We start from the raw sequence: 23543 nt of genomic DNA, 5'->3' as shown, positions 1-23543 counted from the left end.
TATGTAAAAGAGCCAAAGTAGTTAAAATACTTTTTTTTAAAACAAAACATATACATGCGCACATGTGCCTAAGCTATACTCACCAGGACTTTGGCAAGCATTCCTGTGGCCCTGGCCAACATGATCTCCCTTCGCAATTTCAGGCAACATCCAGAGCTCCGTCAAGAGGATTGCAGGATGTTGCTTGTGCAGCTCTCTGGCCTTCGCCCCTCCCTTCAGTTTGGGTCAAGATCTCTGCTGCTGGGATCTTTGGAGGGCCTTGAGCCTCTCTGAGAAAAGTCAGATGCTTGACTGGTTCATCACATTCTATCTGGCTTGCTCCAAGAACCCATAACATGGCCTAAAATAGAGATATTGGGATGCTTCTTTTTGCTCGCTTCAATGGCAAACTACTGTGTTTCTCAAAAAATACAACCTACCCAAAAAGTAAGTCCTAGGTCAGTGATGGCTAACCTTTTCAGCTTGGTGTGTCGAAAATCGGGAAAAAGTGTAGCCATCTCCGGGTCGTGTGTCACTTCAAGAAATATCAATAATTTGGTTTATGACGGACTGGGCTGGGGTGATCACACAGGGCTGTGAAACTCGTCTCCCTGGTCTCAGGGCTGCAGGTGCAGGATGTGGGGATCGGAAGGCCACCTTACAGGGCTGTGAACCTCATGGATCTCCTTTCCTCCTGTAGCGTTCCTGAGGTAATGAAACTGACAAACCTCAGTTTATGGCGGTTAAAACTGGTTCTCTGCTGCAAAGATCTTGCGGCAGTGGTGACACCACGCCTCCACGCAACAAGCAGGGAGCAGGGATTGGAGCAGAGCACAGGCAGCCTCTAAATGTGCAGGTTTTCCCCACACCAACAGGCGTGTCAGTCAAAGTGCCTCGGCGTGTCACGAGTGACACGCGTGTCATAGGTTAGCCATCACTGTCCTAGGTTGAATTTTACACGTGTGCCCAATATAAACCCTACCCCCCAAAATAAGCCCTAATTAAGACCCCCGCCCACTCTGGGGGTGCAGGGGTTGGGGCGAGGCGCATGGGAAAAAATTAAGCTAGGGTGTGGATGGGGGGTAGTGAAACTGCCCTACTTACCAGGACTTGCACGACCCAATGCCTGCCTTGCCTTGCCGGCCCACTTCAGTGGCTGCTTGCCACCGCTTGCACACATCGCCCCCGGCCTCCGTTTTGCCATCAGAGGCTTTCAGGAAAGGCCTCTACAGCCAAGAAACAAGATCCAGATTGACGCATGCTCCGGATCGATCCAGAGCTCTGTTATCAGCTGCAGAGGGCTTTCCAGAAAGCCTCTGGCAGCAAAATGGAGGCCAGGGGGCAACACTTGCAAGCGGAGACCAGCGGCCGCAGAAGAAGCGAGCCGGCAGCAGGACTTCTATTGTCGGTGCCGCCACCACAAGGTGAGTCAGTGGAAGACCACCACCACCACCACCCGAAAATAAGACCTCAGGCCTTTTTTGGTGGCAAAAAAATTATAAGACCGGGTCTTATTTTTGGGGAAACACGGTAGACAGTCCGTTTAGGTGACATGCTCAACAGGGGCAATGATTCCTCATGAGCACTTGGGGTAAGTTAAATTAAGTGACCCCAGTACAGATAACTCTTCATTTAGCAAGTGTGCTCAGTTTTGTTAGTGATGAAAAAAATGACTGCAACCAATGCCCACATGTATATCATTTGCAAGTGCGTAAAGCAAAGAAAAGCTGAAGTAAGATTACAGGCACTGTTGCAGTTTCACTTAGCAACTGTTTTGCTTAATGAACAAGCTGTTAGTCCCAATTGTGGTCATTCAAAGAGGACTACCTGTATTTAACCCATGGCTGTGCTAGTTTTAGCACGAGACAACTCCTGGGCTACAGTAAGTTAAATTAACTAACCCTGGTTAATCAGGCCATACAAACTGCTCCCTAAAGTGGCTATCTCTCTCTTATGCCCACCAGATCGGAGAATGGAAAAAGTGTCACCCATACCCTTCCAAAATCTGTTTTGGTTTCAATACCAATTGCGCCCCACTGTCTTTGCTCCATTCCTTGGATGGGGGTGGGCTGGTAAAAAAATACAAAAATCCCCTGGCTTCTTTTGAAGCAGTTTGTAGGATTCAGAAAACGCTCTGTCAATCGATTGGAGATTTTGTATTGCTGGTGCATGAGAGTGCTTAACTTGCTAGGCGGCATCTCCCAAATGTCACTGATATTTGATTTCTGATTTGAGATTAGTGAGAGATTGACGTCTTGTCTCGGAGTGGTGCAAGATCTCAAAGTGATTCTGGAAACTCAAAAGAGAGCCCGTTTCATGTGGTGGTTAAGGTGCTGGAAACCAGGAAACAGTGAGTTCTTGTCTAGCTTTTAGCCATGAAAGCCCACCAGGTGGCTTTGGGCCAATTACCAGTAGACTGTGAATTCTAGTCCCACTTTTGGCATGAAAACGGCTTGGATGATTTTGGGCCAGTCACTCTCTCGGTCCAACTCACTTCAAAGGGTTGTTGCTGTGCAGAAAACAGGGGGGAAGAAAGAGTTGTCATAGTATTGAGCTATATAGGTAAAATAAAAGTGGTGGTTTCCATCTGGTGGGACGTGTTTGGCCCAAGCAGATTCATCATGCATTTGCTTGCTAACTCACCTGTGCCAAGTATCATCCATCTTTGGAGGGACAGAGCCCCCCCCAAGATACTACTGTGGTCTCGTTTCTGCAACGGTTTATAAGCACGTGAAAAAAAACAGGAAACCTTTCCGAGCAAGGGAGCAACTGTCCCATCTCTTTCCCTCAGGAAAGGAAGACCTTTTCTCTTCTCACTCTTTCCGAAGTCTGGTGGGGACCTGGGGAAAGAATGGTGACCACCGTAGAACGTAGCTGAAATTCCACCTCATCACACTTAGGAAGAATTTCCATAACTGGACTAGATTACTGCATCCTGTTGTCCACGGGACTGCCTTGACATTTTTTTTTTGGAAACGTTTTGCCCAGATTTCTTATTTAGTAGCCAGAAGATTTTGTTTTGGAAGAATGGATCCCTTCTTAAGGATTATTCTGAGCAACGTTTCATGTACTTCCATGTGTGTTTGATATATTTTGTATATTTCGTATGTTTTATGTTTGTTTTCTTTCTTGCCACATTTGGCTAGCAATGGTAAGCCGCGCTGGAAATTCTACTAACAGACGGTCCACAAATCCTTGAAGTATTTAAAATATTGTAAAATCGAAGAGGTAAAGGGGGAGGGAACAATGGCCAAAACCACAGTGGTGTGAAACCTTGTTTAATTCCTTGTTTTGAGGGCTACCAATCTGTATACAGGTTTGTTTAGAAACCAGCCAAACTGCAGGGCTATCATGATGAGAAACTCTTGTTAGAAAGCTAGGGTTTGTAATTGGCAGGGCAGTCCGTTCCTTTTGACTTTCCTTACCTTGCATTCATCCATGTGCTCTAAAATTGCCTTGCACTCAATCAGAACAGATCCCAAGTTTATAGGAACAAATGTGCTGCCCCTGTGTGGTGCTTGGTTGAGGGTCTTTCTTAATTGTGAGCGTTAAACATTGCTCTCAGCTGAGACTTCCATACATGGTGATTTTCCTAGCTTTCTGTTACTTCCATTTTCTGGACAGTGTCAACTTGGAGCAGATGTGAACACCCCTCCCTCAACTAAGGCAATTCCTAACCACCACCATGCTTTTTTTTTTTTTTTGCAGTCTTCAAACCCCCTCTGATTGCTGAAAACTAGCAGTGTACTTTCTCACAATTTGGAAGTAGGAAACTGGAAGGAGCTTAAGGAAGGAGGAGAGGAAAGGAGAGGAAAGGAAAGGAAAGGAAAGGAAAGGAAAGGAAAGGAAAGGAAAGGAAAGGAAAGGAAAGGAAAGGGAGATAGAAGAAAGAGAGAGAGGGAAAAAGAAAAGAAAGAAAGAAAGAAAGAAAGAAAGAGAGAGAGAGAGAGAGAGAGAGAGAGAGAGAGAGAGAGAGGAGAGGAGTTTCTAAACTTCTTTTTCATAACCTAGAGGAGAAAAAATTTAGCCCAGTCTTCTGTTATATATTTTTATTGCTCCCCAGGCACCAAAAAGGTCACCTCCTTTTGATTTAGATGCATCTATTTATAATCTCAGGATATCTGCATACTCAGAGAAGAGTAGAGGTCAGCCTTTTGAGGTGGGGAGCTGTAAGCAGGCAGAACGATGCTCTCCTTTTTATCCTCACAACAATTCTGTGGTGTAGGTTAGGCAGGAAAAAAAAAAGAAGGGACAGGTAGAATACGACTGTCCCAAGGTTACCCAGTAAGCTTTCAGGGAAGTGTTTTTGAATCCCAGTTTCTGCAAACACGACGTATTTATGGTTTTCGTGCTCCGGTGATAATTCTAACCGGGAGCGTTTTAATGAGATACTGGGGAGGGCTCTGGAGCTCCTGCTATAAAATGCTACAACTTGCTACCAGATAAGAAAATGTCCCTCTGTCCTAGGCTGGATTTGCACAACCTACTAGGCCAGCGATGGCAAACCTTTTTGTGCTCAGCTTGTCAAAAATTCAGAAAATCCCTGCCTTGACAGCCTTTCCGTATCTCCGCTCTAGACTCTTATTGCCCAGGCCTTCTGGAAGTCGTTCAAGAAAGCCCTGCTTCTGGGAGGCTTCAGAAGATGGTGTGAGAACACTTGCATGTTTTTCAGAAGCTGCCCCAAGAGCAAGGCCCTCGCCCAATTTCCAGAGGCTCTGGAGGCCTGGCTTGTCACCAAAAATGGCTTGGTGTATCCCCGGTGAGACACGTGTCATAGATTCATCCTCACCGCACTAGGCTAAGCTCAAAGAATCCCGGGTAGTTTGTGGTTCATTTGCAACATAAGAACCTGACATGGCTTCTGGTGTTTTGTTAATCCGGGTTTCAGGGTGTTGTGAGAAAGTTGTTCGGGATGCTGAAGTCGCAATTCTTCCCCCTTCTAGTTATTGGCAGATGTAGAGATAGACAACCATTTGACTGGGATGGTATAACCCTTGGATATTGTCTGTGCTGCCTGGAAAGGATGGTAGTTGGACTTTGAGAATATCTGGAATGAGGTGAGAGTTCAGCAGGAGCTAAAGATTGTATCTGTGTGTCATTAAGAAGGGAATTGTTCCCTGGGATATTCCTGGTGTTTTTATAACTCATGGGAATGCAAAGGCTTCTCCAATGCTTTCGCGTTTATTTATAGTTTCTTGCCACTCTCTTTTCCGTAAGCATCCGGGTGGGTCGGGAACAGTCTCAACATACTTGAGATATTTCTTCAAAGAGGAAGCATTAACTCCAAATATAGCTCTTCTGGATCAAAAACCCACCTAAAATCCAACTTCAGGTAACCTGGCTTTGTGAACAGAATCGGTAAATCACAAAAGGCCTCTTATTAAGTTATTTCTCTGGGTTTTTTGGTGGGGGAAGAGGGGTACTCAACAATGGAAAATGTCACCAATGTTGGGAATCTGGTCCTGAGTGTTTCTCAGGCTTCACAGCTTGAAGATGTGTGGACTTCAAATCCAAAGAATTTCCCAGCCAGCCATAAATTCTGGGAGTTGAAGTCCAGACATCTATACAGTAGTTGCCAAGGTTGAAAAATATGGTTGCAGGCAAGGAGGAACTGAGTTAGAATGGGATTGTTATTTCTTCATTCTGCGACTTAAGAACAACTTCCATCAAATTATGTGTTTATAAGCTTGCTATTCACCTAGTGTATGCATATGCAGGTCACCCATGTGATATGTACGCATATGTATGCATAAGTATATCTATATATATAAAAGAGAAATACCACTCACACATCATCACAAAATCTCCAGAATTGAAATTTGACATGTAACTTGAAATTTGGCATGGCTTCTTAGGTGCTCACTAAGAAAGGATTTTTCGAAATGACCATCAGAGCATTAGTATTTCTTATATTATTATTATTAACACGATCTGATGCTAAGGAGTTCTACTCCCCTCCCCACCTGTAAAGAAATCTCTTCCAAATGCAAAACACAAGCCAAGGAGAGGAGTTTCAGTTTTAGTTTCACAGCACTAAGCAGTTTTAGTACAGGACAGTTGAGCTAAGCCACGCCCAGGCTCCTTACTGTCTCCTTGCTCACACAGCAAATACTATTTCAGTTTCCAAGCAGCCCTCAACTCTCTCACACACTGACAAGACACTAGCCAGATGAATACCGATGGATGCTGGTAGACAGAGACAGAATTTTCCCCCCTTATTTTTCTCCCAAAAACTAAGCCCGGCCACATAGTTTCATAACGAAGCACGGGTATCGAGCTAGTGTACTTATATGTACACATAAGCCACCTGTGTGATATTGGGGTCTAACGTTTCCCCAAAGCCTTCTAGGCAATATGACTCTTGAGTTATTATTTTCTTGGAACCCCTGTGGTTCAGTCTAAATTTCAGACCTGTTAGGACAGAATGCTCTCTTCTTAGATGATTTCTACCAATGTGTGATGTTGTGGTCTCTTTTCTGTATTCCTGCTGTTCTCCTGCAAACTACACTAAAAGAACAGGACCCTCAAAGGCTGTGCACAAATTTAAAGCATAAATAACATCAAGAAGGTTCCGTAACTGGTGCTCTCTGTCTGCCTGAAGCGCCGCCTGAAAAACTTAGCAAGGAGTCAAAAGCTGAGTTTTGATTCCCTTGCTCAGGTCTGCAACCATCACCTGAGGTTTTGTTCTCACCTAGTAAACATGGCTTGTACCCCGAGAGACTCTGGGAGGCCTCATGTGCTGCAAGATTTCTTCTTGCAAAAAAACAGCTCATAAACCAGGATTGCCAGAAGCCGAATGGAGAATGCAACACACTGAAGTAACGGTGCCCTTGTAGAAACGGACTCAAAGCGGGGAACATAGACCGTAGAATCGTAGAGCAGGAAAGGACCTCAGAGGTCTTCTAGTCCAGCCTCCTGCTCAAGGCAGGAAACTTTATACCATCCCAGTCAAATGGTTGTCCAGTCTATTTTTGAAAAACTCCAGTGATGGAGCACCCACAACTCTGGGAGGGAAGCGGTCCCATCGATTAGTCCCACTGTCAGAAAAGTTCTCCTTACTTCTAGATTGGATCTCTCTTTAACAATCTTCTACCCATTACCTCTTCTCCTGCCCTCTGGGTTCTTCTGAGAATAGGACAATTCCCCTCTTTGTTGTGGTCAGCCGGCAGCAGGTGTGGATGGCTGAAGAGAACAAGGACTCAGATGAGGGGCCAGGACCATTAGGGAGTGGATTGCTGCCTTCAGAGATTGTTGGGGCTGGCAGCAGCGATGAGGAGGTTCCTGAGGAGCCTGTGCCAAGTGCACATGTGTGCAGGATTGATCGTAGGAGAGAGCAGTTACAGCGGCACAGGCGACTCGGGAGTAAGGCTGCAAGATAATGGCCCCTCCCTCAAGAGGATAAAAGACAGGTTTGAAGAAGCGATTTTTGCAGAAGGCAAAGAAGCTTTGGAGCTCAGCCTCGTGGACATCGTAGCTAGTATCTGCAAACTCTTGTAAACCTAGTTCTTATCTCTGGGTTTTTGGCAGCCTTGACAAACAACTTGGCAAGGCTCTTTCTTGTCGGAGCTAATTAGTTGGAAGCAGCCTTTTATCTGTGAAGAAGCAGAATTCGTAGATTAAGCTTTAAAAGGTGGGGGCTGCTGCCTGTGTCTTGTGTTTGCTATCTTGGAACGGTTGGGTCAGAACACTCTTTCTCTGTGACAGTCCCTCAAAGTACTGGAAGACAGTTATCATGTCTCTCATCCAAATCTTCTCTTCAATAGGCTCAACATACCTGGCTCCCTCAACGGTTCACCCTTTAGTTTAGTCTCCAGGCTCACTATCTTTGTTGCTCTTCTCTGCACCCTTTCAGCATCTGTTTTGTATCCTGGTGACCAGAACAGTGCGCAGTATTCCAAGTGTGGCCTCACTAGTGCAATATAAGGCAGCATTATCACCTCTGAGGATGCTGAGCTCTGGGAAGGGAAAGGAAAAGAAAGACAAAGGATACTGGCATTTCCTTGCCCCCATGGTGGTTAGAGTGGTGTACTGCAGGCTACTTCTGCTGACTGCCGGCTGCTTGCAATTTGGCAGTTTGAATCTCACCAGAGGCTCAAGGTTGACTCAGCCCTTCCGTCCTTCTGAGGTGGGTAAAATGAGGACCCAGATTGTTGGGGGCAATAACCTGACCCTGTAAATTGCTTAGAGAGGGCTGGAAAGCACCTATATAAAGTCTAAGTGCTATTGCTAAGTGCTGTTGCTATTCCGTAACTTGAGGGCCTCCATTTTAGCCTTTTCAGTTTCTCAAACTTTCTGCAAAGAATCCTGGCCTCTGTCTGGCTTGCTTGCTTTGTTTCCTTTCCTCCCTGGCGGTTCACACACATCCCCCATCCCACCCCACCCCTGGCCTCTTTTCCCTCCTTCTTAGCTTTCAATGCATCAACACATCTTGTTTCCTGTAGCCAAACTCTCCACCTTCTGCAGGGAAAGCTAAATCTCCCAGGAAACAGGATCTTCAGCCCGGAGTGTCCCTTCCACTCACAGAACCTCTCCTGAAGAACGGGAGGTAGGCAGGGGGTGGTGGGTTGAGGGAGAGGTGGAGCAGGTTTGGGCCATCAACCCCTTCTGCCCACTGGAGTCTAACGTTTCCCGTCCAGCTGGTTTCTAAAATCGGAGCAGGTCCGGTCATCGGTCATCGCTGTCCTTGGCTCTCTTTCCTGTCTGCCCCTTTTGGGAAGGCGGGGTGACTCTGTAGGCCAGTCAACAGAGCAGCAGGAGAAACTCAAGGGCTTCAAGTGTGCGTGTGTGTTTGTGTGTCTGCTGCACACATTTGCTTTTTAAAGGAACCTGACCTTCCATGGAAAGCCATGACTCTTGGAGACAGCAGTACCCCTTCCAAGATTTGTCACTCTGTTCCGTTTCCATTTTCCACTTTTTTTCCCCTTTCCTTCCATTTGTCTGGAACAGTATAGGGTTTCCTGCTTGAGCAGGGGGTTGGACTAGAAGACCTCCAAGGTCCCTTCCAACTCTGTTATTTAGTTATTCGTCCTTCAGCAGCCAGGACTGTGAAAGCTCCTAAAAATGCTCAGGTTTGGAGTTGTTTTGTCCCAATCCTCATTCTGATTCGCTTAAGGTTTCTTTTAGTAGTAATAGTAAGGTGACCAACCGTCCTCCTTTAGGGGGGGACAGTCCTCCTTTTGTAAGTTCTGTCCTCTCTCGAAAAGTGTCCCCCTACATGTCCTCCTTTTTGATATTTGAAGACTAATCTGTAAATCTCCATATTTGATCGATGCCGATCTGATCCGTTGTGTGTGATGTGACGTATTTGTATTTGACATGGCGATTCGTCAAGGCTCCGTACAGTGCGGTGAGACGCGATTATGAGACGCATGCGCTCCACACAGGAGAATTGTTTTGAGAGAGTGCGCCGTGCGCAAGTGGCTTTGTTTTTTTTTTCTTCAATTTATTTGTGTCCTTTTCGTTGTAAAAAAGTTGTACTAGTAGTAGTAGTTGTTGTTGTTATTTTGAAACTTTGCAAACTTTAGAAGCTGCCCAGAATTGCTGGAATCCTGCCTGTTACCTGTGGGTGGTGCTGTTTTGGTTAATGAAAGAATGCATCCCTGGAAAAGGAAATTCGCTGCTACAATAGAGATTTTTTTTTATTTGTTTGTTTGTTGAAGCAAAGGACCAAATTGGGTGACAGCTGGTCCTTTTATCCAACTAGCACACAACATTTCCCATCACTAACCTTGCCTTTTCCGACTGAAGGGATGGAGGCCAATAAATCATCTCCATCTAGAGCACGTTGCACAGAATAGAATAGACCAGGGGTCCCCAAACTTGGCAACTTTAAGACTTGTGGACTTCAACTCCCAGAATTCTCCAGCCAGCATAGCTGGCTGGAGAATTCTGGGAGTTGAAGTCCACAAGTCTTAAATGTTGCCAAGTTTGGGGACCCCTGGAATAGACAGTGGTAACTGGTGAATATTTATCTGCCATCAGCTGCACATGGTAATACGGAGCTAGACAAGGTTGGAGTGGCGAGGGGCTTGTTTGGAATTCCTCAAGCGTGCCCAGAGCACTGTCACAAAATAGATGGCCACAAATTCCCACTTACCAGAAAGCAATCGGCTGAGGTGTGCACGGCGATTTCCTTGAGCTCCTCTAGGTGCTTTTTCACTTCCGTGGCTGACCTTTGCCTTTTCCTTCTCAACACACTTCCTCGCAAAACATGGGGGTGCTGTGAGTTTTATTTTCTGAGAATGCCCATGGGGCCTCCTAATAAAGAGAATACTGTAGGCTAGCATAGCAGCAGGCTTGGTTCTCATTTAATTCCTTGTTGGAAGGGAAGGGAAGGGAAGGGAAGGGAAGGGAAGGAAGGAAGGAAGGAAGGAAGGAAGGAAGGAAGGAAGGAAGGAAGGAAGGAAGGAAGGAAGGAAGGAAAACAGAAGAAAGCAGAGGTGGTATTCAGCCAGTTCTGACCAGTTCTGGAGAACCGGTAGTGGAAATTTTGAGTAGTTTGGAGAACCGGCAAATAGCACCTCTGACTGGCCCTGCCAACCCCGTCTCTTCTCCACCTCCCATTGAGTACCAGCTGATCGGCTGGGTCTTCTTTGGTTGCCTTGCACAGGAGAATGGAGCTGGAAAGCAGGTTAGTGGGGTGGGGAGGGAATGTAGATTTTGCAATGACCTTCCCCCAGGAGTGGGGAGGGAATGGGGATTTTGCATTATCCTACCCCTGCCACACCCACCAAGCCACGCCCACCAAGCCACACCCACAGAACCAGTAGTAAAAAAAATTTGAATCCCACCACTGGAGGAAAGGAAAGGGAGATAGAAGAAAGAGAGAGATGGAAAAAATAAAAAAGAAAGAAAGGAAAGAGAAAGAAAGAAAAGAAAAAGAAAGAAAGAAAGAAAGAAAGAAAGAAAGAAAGAAAGAAAGAAAGAAAGAAAGAAAGAAAGAAAGAAAGAAAGAAAAAGAAAGAGGGTTTAGGAGCCTGGCAGATGGCTGGGGAAATGTCCAGGGCTGCTTTGGTGCCCATTGGTACTAGATTGCCAAATGCAAGTGCTGATGTTTCCCAAAAGTATCTGGTGAGTCTTTACTTGAAAGCAAGGAGGTAAATTGTGGGATCCTTTGTGATCTCTGAGCGTTGGTAACCTAACTAGGTAACATTATCACTGCTCTAGTTGGGTAATGAAACATCTGCAAAAAACAACAACAACAACCCAATAACAGCCAAGCTCAGAGAGCACCAGAAACCCCACAGTTCAACCCTGAGCTGCTAATGAAGGTAAATTAATCAGATCCAGGAAGGTGCTGTCCTTCAGCCGCAAAATCCAAGGAATGCCTTATAGCAGGTGTGGGTGTGCATGCTGCACACGTTGTTGGTGTCTCCTTAAGAAAGAGCATCGTTCTTTGGGCTCAGTAACTACATAGAAAAACGTGTATTTGAGTTAAGGAGACTGGCAACACGTCCTGCCCTTCCAAAGTATCCTCTCACTCCCTGTCAGCACCTCCTTAACTGAATTGTGTATTTTATTGGAATTGTGCTGCAAAGTGCAAGCTTGGAAGAGTCACTGGTTGTTTAAGGAGTTGCCAATAGGAGTAAGTGTGTATATTCACATCTAGTCCAAAGCGCCTTTATAATAACACTATATTTGATCACTATATTTGACTAGCCCAGCTCCTTTCCATCAACTGGAGCAGGATTTGGCAACTTTAAGGTGTGGACTTCAATACCCAGAATTCCCCACCATATCCTGATTTAGATCATTGGTTCAGTCCAATGTTGAGCAAGCCACCCAGAAATGAAGCAGCCTTTGGCAAATGTTTTCTACCCTATTTAAAAAAAAAACCTTACTCAGAGATTTCCAACTCTTTTGTTAGACGTCCGAGAATTCACACTATGAAAACTCTTTTGGAATTTCTAAAGGTTAGAAACTTTGCTGAGTGGGCATGAGATTCCAGGAGGCCATTTATTATTAATAGTATTGTGGTTGGTGTTATTATCAGCAGCAACAATTGAATTTCTACCTCACAAAGTCTATTCATGTTAGCTTACAAACATTTCAAACCTCCGTGGAACAACCTTGATAAAAACAATGAAACACCAATATCTCAGGGACTGCCACAAAGAAGAGGGGGCGTCAACCCATACCAGTGGTGGCTAACCTTTTTGAGCTCCTGTGCCAAAAATGGTGCACGTGCTTGCATGCTCGTGCTCATGTGCCAGCACCCAGAAGGCAATGCATGCCCCCCACGCCTCCTACGTATGCGCGCGCAATCCCCACCCACCCACCTACCCCCTTACCTGCACTGCGCCTCACAGCTGATTTTTGGTGGGTTTGAGGCCTTTCTCGGCCTCCCAGAAGCTTGAGGAAGGCTTCTGCAGGTTTTTCAGGCCGAAAACTAGACCCGTTTCGTCATTTCTGGTATTTCCGGAAAAACAGGAAGTGACAAAACGGGCCTAGTTTTCATCCTGAAAAGCCTGCAGAAGCCTTCCTCAAGTCTCTGGGAGGCTGAAAAGGGCCTCAAACCTGCCGAAAATCAGCTGTTAGGCACGTGAATGCGCAGTGAGGTAAGTTTGCCTACAGCTCGCGTGCTGGCACAAATGGCGTGCCATAGGTTCGCCATCACGGACCTATACTCCTAAATACCTGAAGGCAGGACAAGAAGCAATGAATGGAAACTAATCAAGGAGACAAGCAACTTAGAAATAAGGAGAAATTTCCTGACAGATAAAATAGTGGAAAGGCTTGCCTTCAGAGGCTGTGAGTGCTCCATAAGTAGAGATTTTTAAAGAAGAGATTGGATGGCCATTTGTCTGGAAAGATATAGGATTTCCTGCTTCAGCAGGGGGTAGGATTAGAAGACCTCCAGGGTCCCTTCCAACTCTGTTATTCTGTCATTCTGTAATGGGAGGACATAAAAAATACCTGCAATAGGACATTAAAATGTCTACAGTAAACTCTAACAAAAGTTAACCAACACTTACAATCAAACTACAACCAACAACTTACAATCTCCCAGAATCACAATCCTGTGCCCAGACGCCTGGCTTACTTTTTGGAGAACAAGGCCTTCTCCAAATATGTTGTACTCCTACAGATTGTCATGGCTTTACTATATATTTCTCGTGCTAATTTTGAGTGGGAGAAGTTGTTGAGTGATCTATCGCTGAGCCTGCTCCTTCGCATTGCCCTTCTTCCTCCTTGATCGCCTGCATGGGTTTTCAATATTGTGTAGAAGAAGGTTGGAGCATGGATCCTTTGGATGCTTCAAGATTGCGACGTGAATCCACAAATGATCTCACCTTGGTTTGTTAAGAAATCTCTCCCGGGGAGGGAAGTTGAATGTCATGCCCCAGCCTCAAGAAGAACGGCCTTGAAATGTAGGAGCCCCTTGAGCTGCCTACCTCTCTCTCTTGAGGACAAAGCGTGGGTTCTTCTGAATAGAAGCATCAACAGCTGCCATCAGCCACTCCAGCCTTTGACCCCCATGCCTGCCACTCTATGAACGATGGCATAATGGTGATGACTTTGTGTGAGCCACTCCATCTTGGCACCCCTGGACTGATTCCTCTTGGCCTTCTCCTTTCCACCAGAAAGAAACCATCCTTTTGCCTGTCTGGATGGCTGAGGCATGGGGCCCAGGAAGGTTGCCTGTCCCGTCTTCTCCATCCTTTTCTCTCCTACCCTCTTGATGTGAAACCTTCCTTTGATCCTCCTTCCTGTTCTCTCCCTGAGCTGCTTCAACCTAGACAGCATTGCATCTGAGTGGCTTTAAAGACCTTGGGATGGGCAGATATCCAACAAGTCCGCCCAGCAACCAGCTTGTGTGGCTGAATTAACTCTCTGCCTCCTTCAGGCCTGGAAGAAAGGTAAATTTATTGGCTTTGATGCCAAGTGGAAGAAGCAACGGAGGGGACATGCAGATGAGCAGGAAAAGAAGGGTTTCCCTTCCTCCCTCCCTCCCCCCCCGTCTCTCTTTACTTCTCTCTCTCTCTCTTTCCCTCCCTCCCTCCCTCCCTCCTGAACCACTGTAGGTAGGTTCATCAGTGGGAAGCAGCATCTCCGACGTGGTGGAAACTGGTTGTAAACCGGTTCCAGGAAGCTCAATATGGCTCAGAGGAAAGGTCTCAGGTGCAACTGGAACCTTCTCTGTAAGAAGCTGCAGTGCTAATCACAGTCATCAAGGAAGAGATGGGAGATGTGCCTTAGCACAGGGGAGATCAACTCACCCCCCACTCCATCCCCGTTTTTGCATATCCTCCAAGCATGTTCTCCCAAGACTACATGGCTCCAAGCAGGCAGCAAGTGTCTGTGAATTAATGTGCCAAACCTACTCCGTACTAGACTACCCCAGTCTCCTCAAAATGGACAGCAAGGTGCAACCTTGCCTCTTCCCTTGACACCACTGTGATAAGTGCAAACGCATGCAAGCAAGCAAGCAAATGTATTTACAAAATGAGAGGTCTAGACCTCAAAACAGGGACGTGTTCTATTCTAGAACTGGAAAGCAATTCTCTACCTTTCTTTCACCCTGGATTTAGGATGTCCTTGAACTATGATTAAAACAAAAAAAAACAAATGGAGCTTTGATTGCACCCTTGCAGCCTCCTCTTGACTTTTTGGCCACTGTAGGTACTTTCACCTGGATACCTTGAGCAAAAGAGGAGGCCTGCAATTGGACAAAGGGGCCTGATGGGGATGCTGTGTCAATTGTTACCGTGAGGGCCAGGCACACGTCATTTTTTTCCCAGTGCCATTAGAACGGGGGCCTCCAAACATGGCAACTTTAAGACTTGTGGACTTCAATTCCCCAGAGTTCTGGGAGTTGGAAGTCCACAAGTCTTAAAGTTGCCAAGTTTGCAAACCTCTGCATTATAACTTGGAACAGTCTCCAAATGAATGGTTGTAAGTTATGAGCTACCTGTAACCTTATTGGGAGGATAGCTTTAGTAAGGTCAGTTTGGGACTATCTCACATTTTCAAAAGTCTCAGAACTTTTGGCTCCGGCAATTTCCCCGCTTCTTTGAGGACCTCCCCTGTCCTCCTCCATCTGCCTTCTCCTCCAGATCTCAAGCAGGGGCTTCGGCTTTTGGCTTTCTTGCAGCAGAGGCATGCTTCCCCCCCCCCCTGTTCCAGTCTCTGCTCAGCCCAGCTTCCCCCAAACTGGGGAACGCTGCCCACCCTTCTTTGTGGGAAGTCAAACTGGGATGAGGTAACCAGCCGTAAGCCACTCTCCTCCCCCCCGCTTCCTTCTCCTCCTCCTCCTTTTCCCAAGCCACCCTCTTTGGGAAACAGGCGAGCTATTGTCTCTCCCCCAGCCTTGGCAAGCAGGACTTGAGGAAGGGGAATGGCCTCCGTGCTGTGGCAGCCGCGTCCTCTGCCCAGAGACAGCCGAGCGCTCCAGCTGCAAGGAAGGCAACATAGCCAGCAGCCTTGGCCTGAGGGAGTGCTGGCATTTGCGTCAGGCGTAACCAGGTGGAACTGCAGCATCCCAGGAAGGGACTGGAGAACTGGAAGCAGGAAAAACAAATGAGAAGCAGGGCAGGAGGAGACCAGTTCAGGCAGGTAGAACAGATCTTATTTGCTTGATGTGGCCTGCTCTGAAGGAAGCCTTCAGAAAAGCCGGATGGATCAGAACTGCTGGGAGAGAAAAGCGGAGACCCTGCGTTGGGTGTGTGTTGGTGTGTGTGTGTGTGAGAGAGAGAGAGTGGTGGTGCTTGGGGGGGGTGGGGGAGTCGGTGGGTGGGGGAATAAAACTGGCACTAGAAGGCAGCTAAATGAAGTCCCTCCCTCTTTGCTAAATATTTTATGAACTGCAAGGTTTTTGGCTTGACCTAGCCCTTAAGGTGCACTGTTTTGCCAGCCCTTCCGTTGGTTGGTTTCATGGCGCTGGTTGGTTGGTTTCATGGTCTGGGTGGAGAAAGAACATTGCAAGAAGAAAGGGAACAACGGCAATCAACATCTGTGTGATGGTCTGTATATTAGGTGGGATTAGAATATGAAGAATGGGAGCCTCTCTGCAAAGAATAGGATAGAATAGAATAGAATTCTTTATTGGTCAAGTGTGATTGGACAATCATAAGTTCCATACAAGGAATTTGTCTTGGTGCATATGCTCTTAGTGTACATAAAATAAAAGATACATTCATCAAGAGTCAAGAATCATAAGGTACAACACTTAATGATAGTCATGGGGTACAAGAAGCAATCAAATCATACTAGGAAAGAGTCAGTATAAATCCTAAGGATACAAGCGACAAAGTTATAGTCATACAGTCATACAAGTGGGAGGGGATGGGTGATAGGAACGATGAGAAGATTAATAACAATAGTAATGCAGACTTAATCAATAGTTTGACAGTGTTGAGGGAATTATTTGTTTAGCAGAGTGATGGCGTTCGGGGAAAAACCATCCTTGTGTCTAGTTGTTCTGGTGTGCATGCTCTCTATAGCATCGTTTTGAGGGTAAAAGTTGAAACAGTTTATGTCCAGGATGTGAGGGGTTTGTAGATATTTTCACAGCTCTCTTTTTGACTCGTGCAGGATACAGGAATCATTTAACTTACCTCTGTAAGCTCATGTTTACCTGGGTTTTGTGACCTGGATTTGGCCTTCACCCTTCAGAAGACCAGAAGCTGAGCCAGCAAATGTCTCAAGCTGACTTGTTTTACAGGGTTTGCTCCTGGCACCCTTTTGCCCATCCAACTTGGGTGTATTTTGAGCCCTAGAATTCAAAGCTTAGGTTTTTTTTAAAAAAAATCTTATTTCTATTAGCCTAGCCATTTTGAATGGTATCTTTCGGAAACACCAATCTTTCTGGGGTTCTCCAAAGCAGCAACACAGCAGAAATTTTACAAACAATAAAAGTTTAAAGGAAGCAGGTTTGCACCGATCCGGTTTCCAATCGGCAGATCTTAAAAACATAGTCATTTCTGAACCAGGAATGAGCTTTTCCTCCCTGAATTTTGTGGTGCATTGCGTGAAAGGGAGAGATGCAAAAGGCAGATTTAATCTTTAAAATCAGAAAGGGCAAAGAACCAGTCAGCTGTTCGTAAAGGTGCTAAGTGCCATTAGTATCAGCAATGAGCGGGTTGTTATTTTCTCTCTCTCATATGTCCTAGGTTGTTGATATCGCAGTATGTTATATATGGGCTGCCTTATGGAACAGAAAGTGAGAGAGTGAAGTTTTAACAACAACAATAAGAAGAAGAAGAAGAAGAACAAAAAGAATAAAATGCTGAGCCAAGAGTAAAGGGATAAATATGCCCAAATGCAATTATAGGTTTTGGCTGTGCTGGTGACTGGACCTGACTTTTTTTTCTGTTCCACTAAAGGCTTTGTTGCAAACCAATTCTGTCAGGTTTGCTCAGGTCAATATGTTTTGCAATCAGATGACCGATTCAGACTCATTATTCCACACCTTTTTACCCTAAGAATAATAAGTAGAGGCATTTATTGAAGCTTCTGCATTCCTCCTTCAGCACACAACCTCCCCTTTCAAGCCAGCCTGGGTCCCTTTGCAGCTGTTCTTTATAGTCTGTGATGATATACCTGAGGCATGATAGCAATAGCACTTATATACTGCTTCACAGTGATTTTACAGCCCTCTCTAAGCAGTTTACAGAGTCAGCCTCTTGCCTCTACCCAACAGTTTTGAGTCCTCATTTTACCCTCGGAAGGATGGAAGGCTGAGCCAACCTTGAGCCCAGTGAGATTCGAACTGCCAAATTGTCAGCAGAAGTAGCCCACAGTACTGCACTCTAACCATTGGAAGGAAAGGAGGGAAGTGAGGAAGGAAGGAAGGAAGGGAGGGAGGGAGGGAGGGAGGGAGGAAGGAAGGAAGGAAGGAAGGAAGGAAGGAAGGAAGGAAGGAAGGAAGGAAGGAAGGAAGGAAGGAAGGAAGATAGCAAAAGCACTTAGACTTATATACTGCTTCACAATGCTTTACAGCCCTCTCTAAGCAGTTTTAGAGAGACAGCCTATTGCTGCCAACAATCTGGGTCCTCATTTTATCCACCTCGGAAGGATGGAAGGCTGACTCAACCTTGAGCGTGGTGAGATTCGAACTGACAAATTGTAGGCAGAAGAAGTAGCAGAAGTAGCCTGCAGTACAGCACTCTAACCACTGTGTCCACCCTGGCTCATGATACCACCAACCTGCTTCTCTCCATCCCTATTTAACAGAATAGCGGAGTTGGAAGGGACCTTGGAGGTCTTCTAGTCCAACCCCCTGCTCAAGCAGGGACCTCTATACCATTTCAGACAAATGATTGTCCAATCTCTTCTTTAAAAGCCACCACCCACAACTTCTGGAGGCAAGTTGTTTCACTGATTAATTGTTCTAACTGTCAAGAAATTTCCCCTTGGTTCTAGGTTGCTTCTCTCCTTGATTAGTTTCCATCCATTGCTTCTTGTCTTGCCCTCGGGGGCTTTGGAGAATAGGTTGAGCCCACCCACTCCTAATAGGTGATGGTGTTTTGGTTTTCATGTCACAGTTGGGCGATTGATCTTGAAAATATCCTTTTGCAGAGGATAGTTGGTTGAATACATGAATACAGCCATGGTGGAGAAGGTAGCTTCCATGTTGAGAACGGAAGAAAGCTGCTGGTGGAGTTGGCCTATAAAAATAGTCCCCGACTTACAACCATTCATTTAGTGCAGCGGTCGCCAACCAGTGGGCCGCGAGAAAATTTTGGTGAGTCGCAGAGAAATCTCACTCCCAGAGCACACCCCCCCCAAAGCAATTAATCCAGGCTGCGCAGAAACGCAAGGCTGAGCTGCCCACATGGACCGCGGGAACCCTCCCCGCCCACTCACTCCTTACCCGACAAACTTGCCTGCTAAATTGCTATTTTTCCTTTTTCTGACCATCAGCTGTTCTGCTGTGCCGGGAGATTTAGATTAGTTAGGAAGCAGGAAATGGTTGGATTTCTTGCTTTCTAGCTAGTCTTTAGATCTTCGGCTCTGCTTTTAAGCACAGCAGAACCTCCCTTAGGACTGAAGGTTCTATTATTCAGTGCAGACTCAGGGCAAGCAAATTTTATGTGACAGACTCAGGTAGCCGATGGCAGATAGATAGATCACTCAATGATTCTGTGAGCAACTCAATCTGCCTGCCTGCTTTGCCTGATTTTGGGTAAAAGTTGCTCTTTTTTTAATAAAAAATTCAATATTTATATAACTATTTATAATATTTACATATAAGCCATGCCCAGCCAGTCACATGACCACCAAGCCACACCCACAAATTAGGCCGTGCCCACAGAACCGGCTAGTGGTCTCCGGGATTTAAAATTATGAATTTGGTGTTCCCTGGGGTCCAAAAGGCTGGCGACCCCTGGTTTAGTGACTGAAGGTACCACGGGATTGAAAAAAGTGACTTATGGACATTTTTCACATTTGCAATGGTTGCAGCATCCCTGTTTCACATGATCAGAATTTGGATGCTTGGCAACTGGCAAAGTCTTTATAACGAATGCAGCATCCCAGGGTCATGTCGACATTTCAAACTTTGCAGCCAGCTTCTGCCAAGCAAAGTCAATGCGGAGGAGGAGCCGGATTCGCTTAACAACTGCCTGATTCACTTTAACAACCACAATGATTTGCTTAACAACCACGGCAAAAAAAAAGTTGCAAAATTGGAGGCAACTCACTTAACAACCGCCTTGTTTGGCACGGAAAATTCTGCTCGCCATTGTGGCCATAAATTGAGGACTACGAAAAATGTTGCTTGTAACAAGAGCCTCAGTCCAAAGCACAGCCTACTCATTTCCTGCCCTGGGCTGCCTTCCATCATTTGGTGTTTCTTTGTCAACTCCCTCTTTTCTTCCATCACTGTCGCCAAACGGAACAGAACAGCGATACCTGTTTTTGAGAACATCCCCAAAGAGATGCTAAATTAATGGCCGTGGCTCTCATTTGAGGAGGGGGGGGGAGAGACACACACACACCACAAACTACCGACTTGAAGGGAAAGGAAACCCAGCAGCTTCAGTGGCTCTGGTGGACCCATTACCTAAGATGAATCACTTGCCATCTGTTGTGTCTCCTAATTATACATGCAAAGCAAAGAGAGAGTCTCCTGCAAAGAGTGAGAGTGGAAGAAAGGAAGAGAGGGAGGTGGAGGAGAAGAAGAAGAGGAAGAAGAAGAGGAAGAAGAAGAAGAAGAGGAGGAGGAAGGAAGGAAGGGGGAGGAAGAAAGGGGAGGAGGAGGAGGAGGAGGAGAAGAAGAAGAAGAAGAGAAGAAGAAGAAGAAGAAGAAGAAGAAGAAGAAGAAGAAGAAGAAGAAGAAGAAGAAGAAGAAGAAGAAGAAGAAAGAAGAAGAAGAAAGAAGAAGAAGAAGAAGAAAGAAGGGAGGAGGAGGAGGAAGAAAGGGAGGAAGAAGGAGGAGGAGGAGAAGAAGAAGAAGAAGAGGGGGAGGAGGAGGAAGAAAGGGGGAGGAGGAAGAAGGAGGAGGAGGAGGAGGAAAAGGACGAGGAAGAAGGAAAAGGAGGAGGAGGAAGAGAAGAACCTGCTTGGGCTGAGTGGTGGTTTTTGAACAACCTGAAAATTCATGCTGCCAGATTTTGGTGCTGCAATCATGAGGGGCTCCAGGGACCCCCAAAACAGAGGCTGGAAGCCGCATACAGCCCACAGGTGGCCAATTCCCAGTCTGCTTATGGGGGAATCTTGCTGTTTGTAATGCAGCCAGCATCTCCCTGTGTGAAATGAAGAGCCTTTGAACGGCTGCACGTCAGGCACGATGGAAAAGGGAGACCAGGTTCCTGCTTTCATTAGAAGGGGTGTTCAGAAAGGCTCACCGTACACTGTACAGCCAGATACCTGCATACAGGTCATCCTCGCCTTGCAACCATTCATTTAGCAACAGCTTGAAGTTGCCGGGTCCCTGAAAAAAAAAGAAGAGAGACTTGCAACTGGTCCTAGCATTTAAGACCACCATAGCACCTCACCCTGATCAAAATTCAGGTGCACCTGGCGTGTGTTTACAATGGTTGCAGTGTCCTGAGATCATGTAATCACCATTTTGCAACCTTCCCAGCCGGTTTCCATCAAGCAAAGTCAATGCGGAAGTCAGGCAAAAAGGGGTCGTAAAATCAAGTGCAACTCTTTAACAACCGCCTGCCTTACCAATGGAAATCTGGTCCCGATTGTGGTTCTAAGTCCCAGGACTGCCTGTAAGAGTAAATTTACTCACACCACTACCTCAGGGGAGGGGAGAGGCAGGCTAATAGAGACTGTTTGCCAAGGAGGGCAAGACCTTTTTATAACCGCTGTAGTCAGCCTAGTAGTCTTAAGATCCATATTGATTCACAATCCATCCCAGCCTTGAAGTAGAAGTTGAAAGAATAGAGAATAGAATAGAGAATACAGATCAGAATATAGAATATAGAATTCTTTATTGGCCAAGTGTGATTGTACACACAAGGAATTTGTCTTGGTGCAAATGCTCTCAGTGTACATAAAGGAAAAGATGCATTTGTCAAGAGTCAAGAATCATCAGGTGCAACACTTAATAATAGTCATAGGGTACAATAAACAATCAAATCATAACTAGGAAACAGTCGATATAAATTGTAAGGATGCAAACAACGAAGTTACAGTCATATAGTCACAAGTGGTGGGGGATGAATGATAAGGAGTGATGAGAAGATTAATAGTAATAGTAGTGCAGACTTTGTAAATAGTTGGACAGTGTTGAGGGAATTATAGTATTTGTTTAGCAGAGTGATGGTGTTTGGGAAAAAAACTGTTCTTGTGTCTAATTGTTCTGGTGTGCAGTGCTCTATAGCATCATTTTGAGGGAAGGAATTGAAACAGTTTATGTCCAGGATGTGAGGGGTCTGTAAATATTTTCACAGCCCTCTCTTTGACTCGTGAAGTATAGAGGTCCTCCATGGAAGGCAGGTTGATAGCAATTGTTTTTTCTGCAGTCCTAATTACTCTCTGGAGTCTCTCTGCCTGTCTTGTTGGATTGCAGAACCAAATCAGACAGTTATAGAGGTGCAGATGACAGACTCAATAATATTCCTTTTTTTTTTAAAGAGAGGTGTAGGAAATTCCCCACCCTCCAGATCCTGTTGACTCCTACAAACCTCAGCAAACAATGCCAATAGGCAGGGGGTGAAGAGTATTGTAGCCCAACATCTCGTGGGCTACAGATCTGCTGACCCTAACTTAAAAGTTCCATTGTTTGCTTGCTGGCTGTACTTCTCTTGCATGTTAAATCCATCCTTGAAACTCATTGGGAGCTGGTAACGCTCATCCACTTCAAATCCTGTAAATAGTGAGGTGTTTATTTTCCTCCAGCATAGTTTACTGTTCTCCTACTGAGTTATCGCGCTCCTTGGGTAGGAGGATAAAATCTGTGGGTAAGAACGGAATCAATTTCTACTTAGCATCCAGAACGTTTCCTCTGTTCTTCCTCCACCACCACACCTTTGGGGTTAGAGAATTTTGAACTGAAAAGCAAACTTGACACTTAAATGCTCAGGCAACTTTCCTGGAAATATTCCAACTCCCAGATTTATTATATCTGATTATGTGTCATCAAGTTGACATTGACTCTTAGGGAACCACCTAGATCAACCTGGCAGATATTGATTAAGTAACTCTTATTTGTGCTTGTTTTTAAATTCTGCAGGCTACCCCTTCAAAAGACAGCTTTTCCTTTTGGGACAGCTGACCACTAAGAGAACAGTTAAAAATGGGTTGGGTAACTGAAATATAATGTATAAATAGGGCAAAGAGTCCTTGGTTTTACAAAGTTCATCTAGTGCAGGGGTCTCCAACCTTGGCAACTTTAAGACTTGTGGACTTCAACTCCCAGAATTCCTCAGCCAACTGGGTGAGAAATTCTGGGAATTGAAGTCCACAAGTCTTAAAGTTGCAACCCCTGATTTTGTGCAGCACATAACAAAGCATAACTTAGTGTGACGTGTGAACGCAGCTATACTGCTAGATGTAGCAATGTTTGTTTAAGGCAGGGATGTCCAATCGTGGCAACTTTAAGGTTTGTAGACTTCAATTCCCAAGCATGGCTGGCTGGGGAATTCTGGGAGTTGAAGTCTTAAAGGTCTTAAAGTTGCCGAGGTTGGACACCCCTGGTTTGAAATGAGGGAGAATACCTGAAAAGGGTGAAGGAAATCCTACATGCCACCCAGAAGAGCAGCTGTCAGTGGCTGCAGGGTTCACACTACTATTGACTATGATTGAGTAGGTCACCTGCTAAACCATAAGCAATGGTTTACAAAACTCAATAGCCGCAATCGTTGTGGCTTAATGTGATGTGTGACCCAAGCCTAGGTCAAGAAACCTGGAATATATGGACAAGGTCTGACTTTATATAAAGTAGCTCCCCTGTGTTCTCATGCTCATGTTTCCTGAGTATGGACTTTGTGATTGATGTTATCATCAAGATTTGTACAGGTTTTAATTACAGACATGCTGGTGTGCCGCCTTCTTGTGCTCTTTCCTCCAGGATGTGCCCTGACACATATTACATGTCTCCTTCTTCCGTTTTGGGGCTTAGCAGGTGCGTTTGGACTTTGTAAACCATGTTTGGAGATGTTCAAATG

The 23543-nt window shown here is 45.6% G+C and overlaps 1 protein-coding gene across 10 annotated transcripts in view; it reads left to right on the top strand.

Moving 5' to 3' along the window:
• The window catches only part of AHDC1 (AT-hook DNA binding motif containing 1), a 269420-nt gene that overhangs the window by 176440 nt on the left and 69437 nt on the right, over window positions 1–23543 (top strand). The window lies entirely within an intron of this gene.

Source organism: Notechis scutatus, chromosome 8 (genome assembly GCF_049901735.1).
Source record: "Notechis scutatus isolate UNSWTSFEM ecotype Mainland chromosome 8, rNotScu1.2, whole genome shotgun sequence".
Lineage (NCBI taxonomy): Eukaryota > Metazoa > Chordata > Lepidosauria > Squamata > Elapidae > Notechis > Notechis scutatus.
Note: the sequence above shows the minus strand (reverse complement) of the source record. Positions and strands in the feature narration are given on the sequence as shown.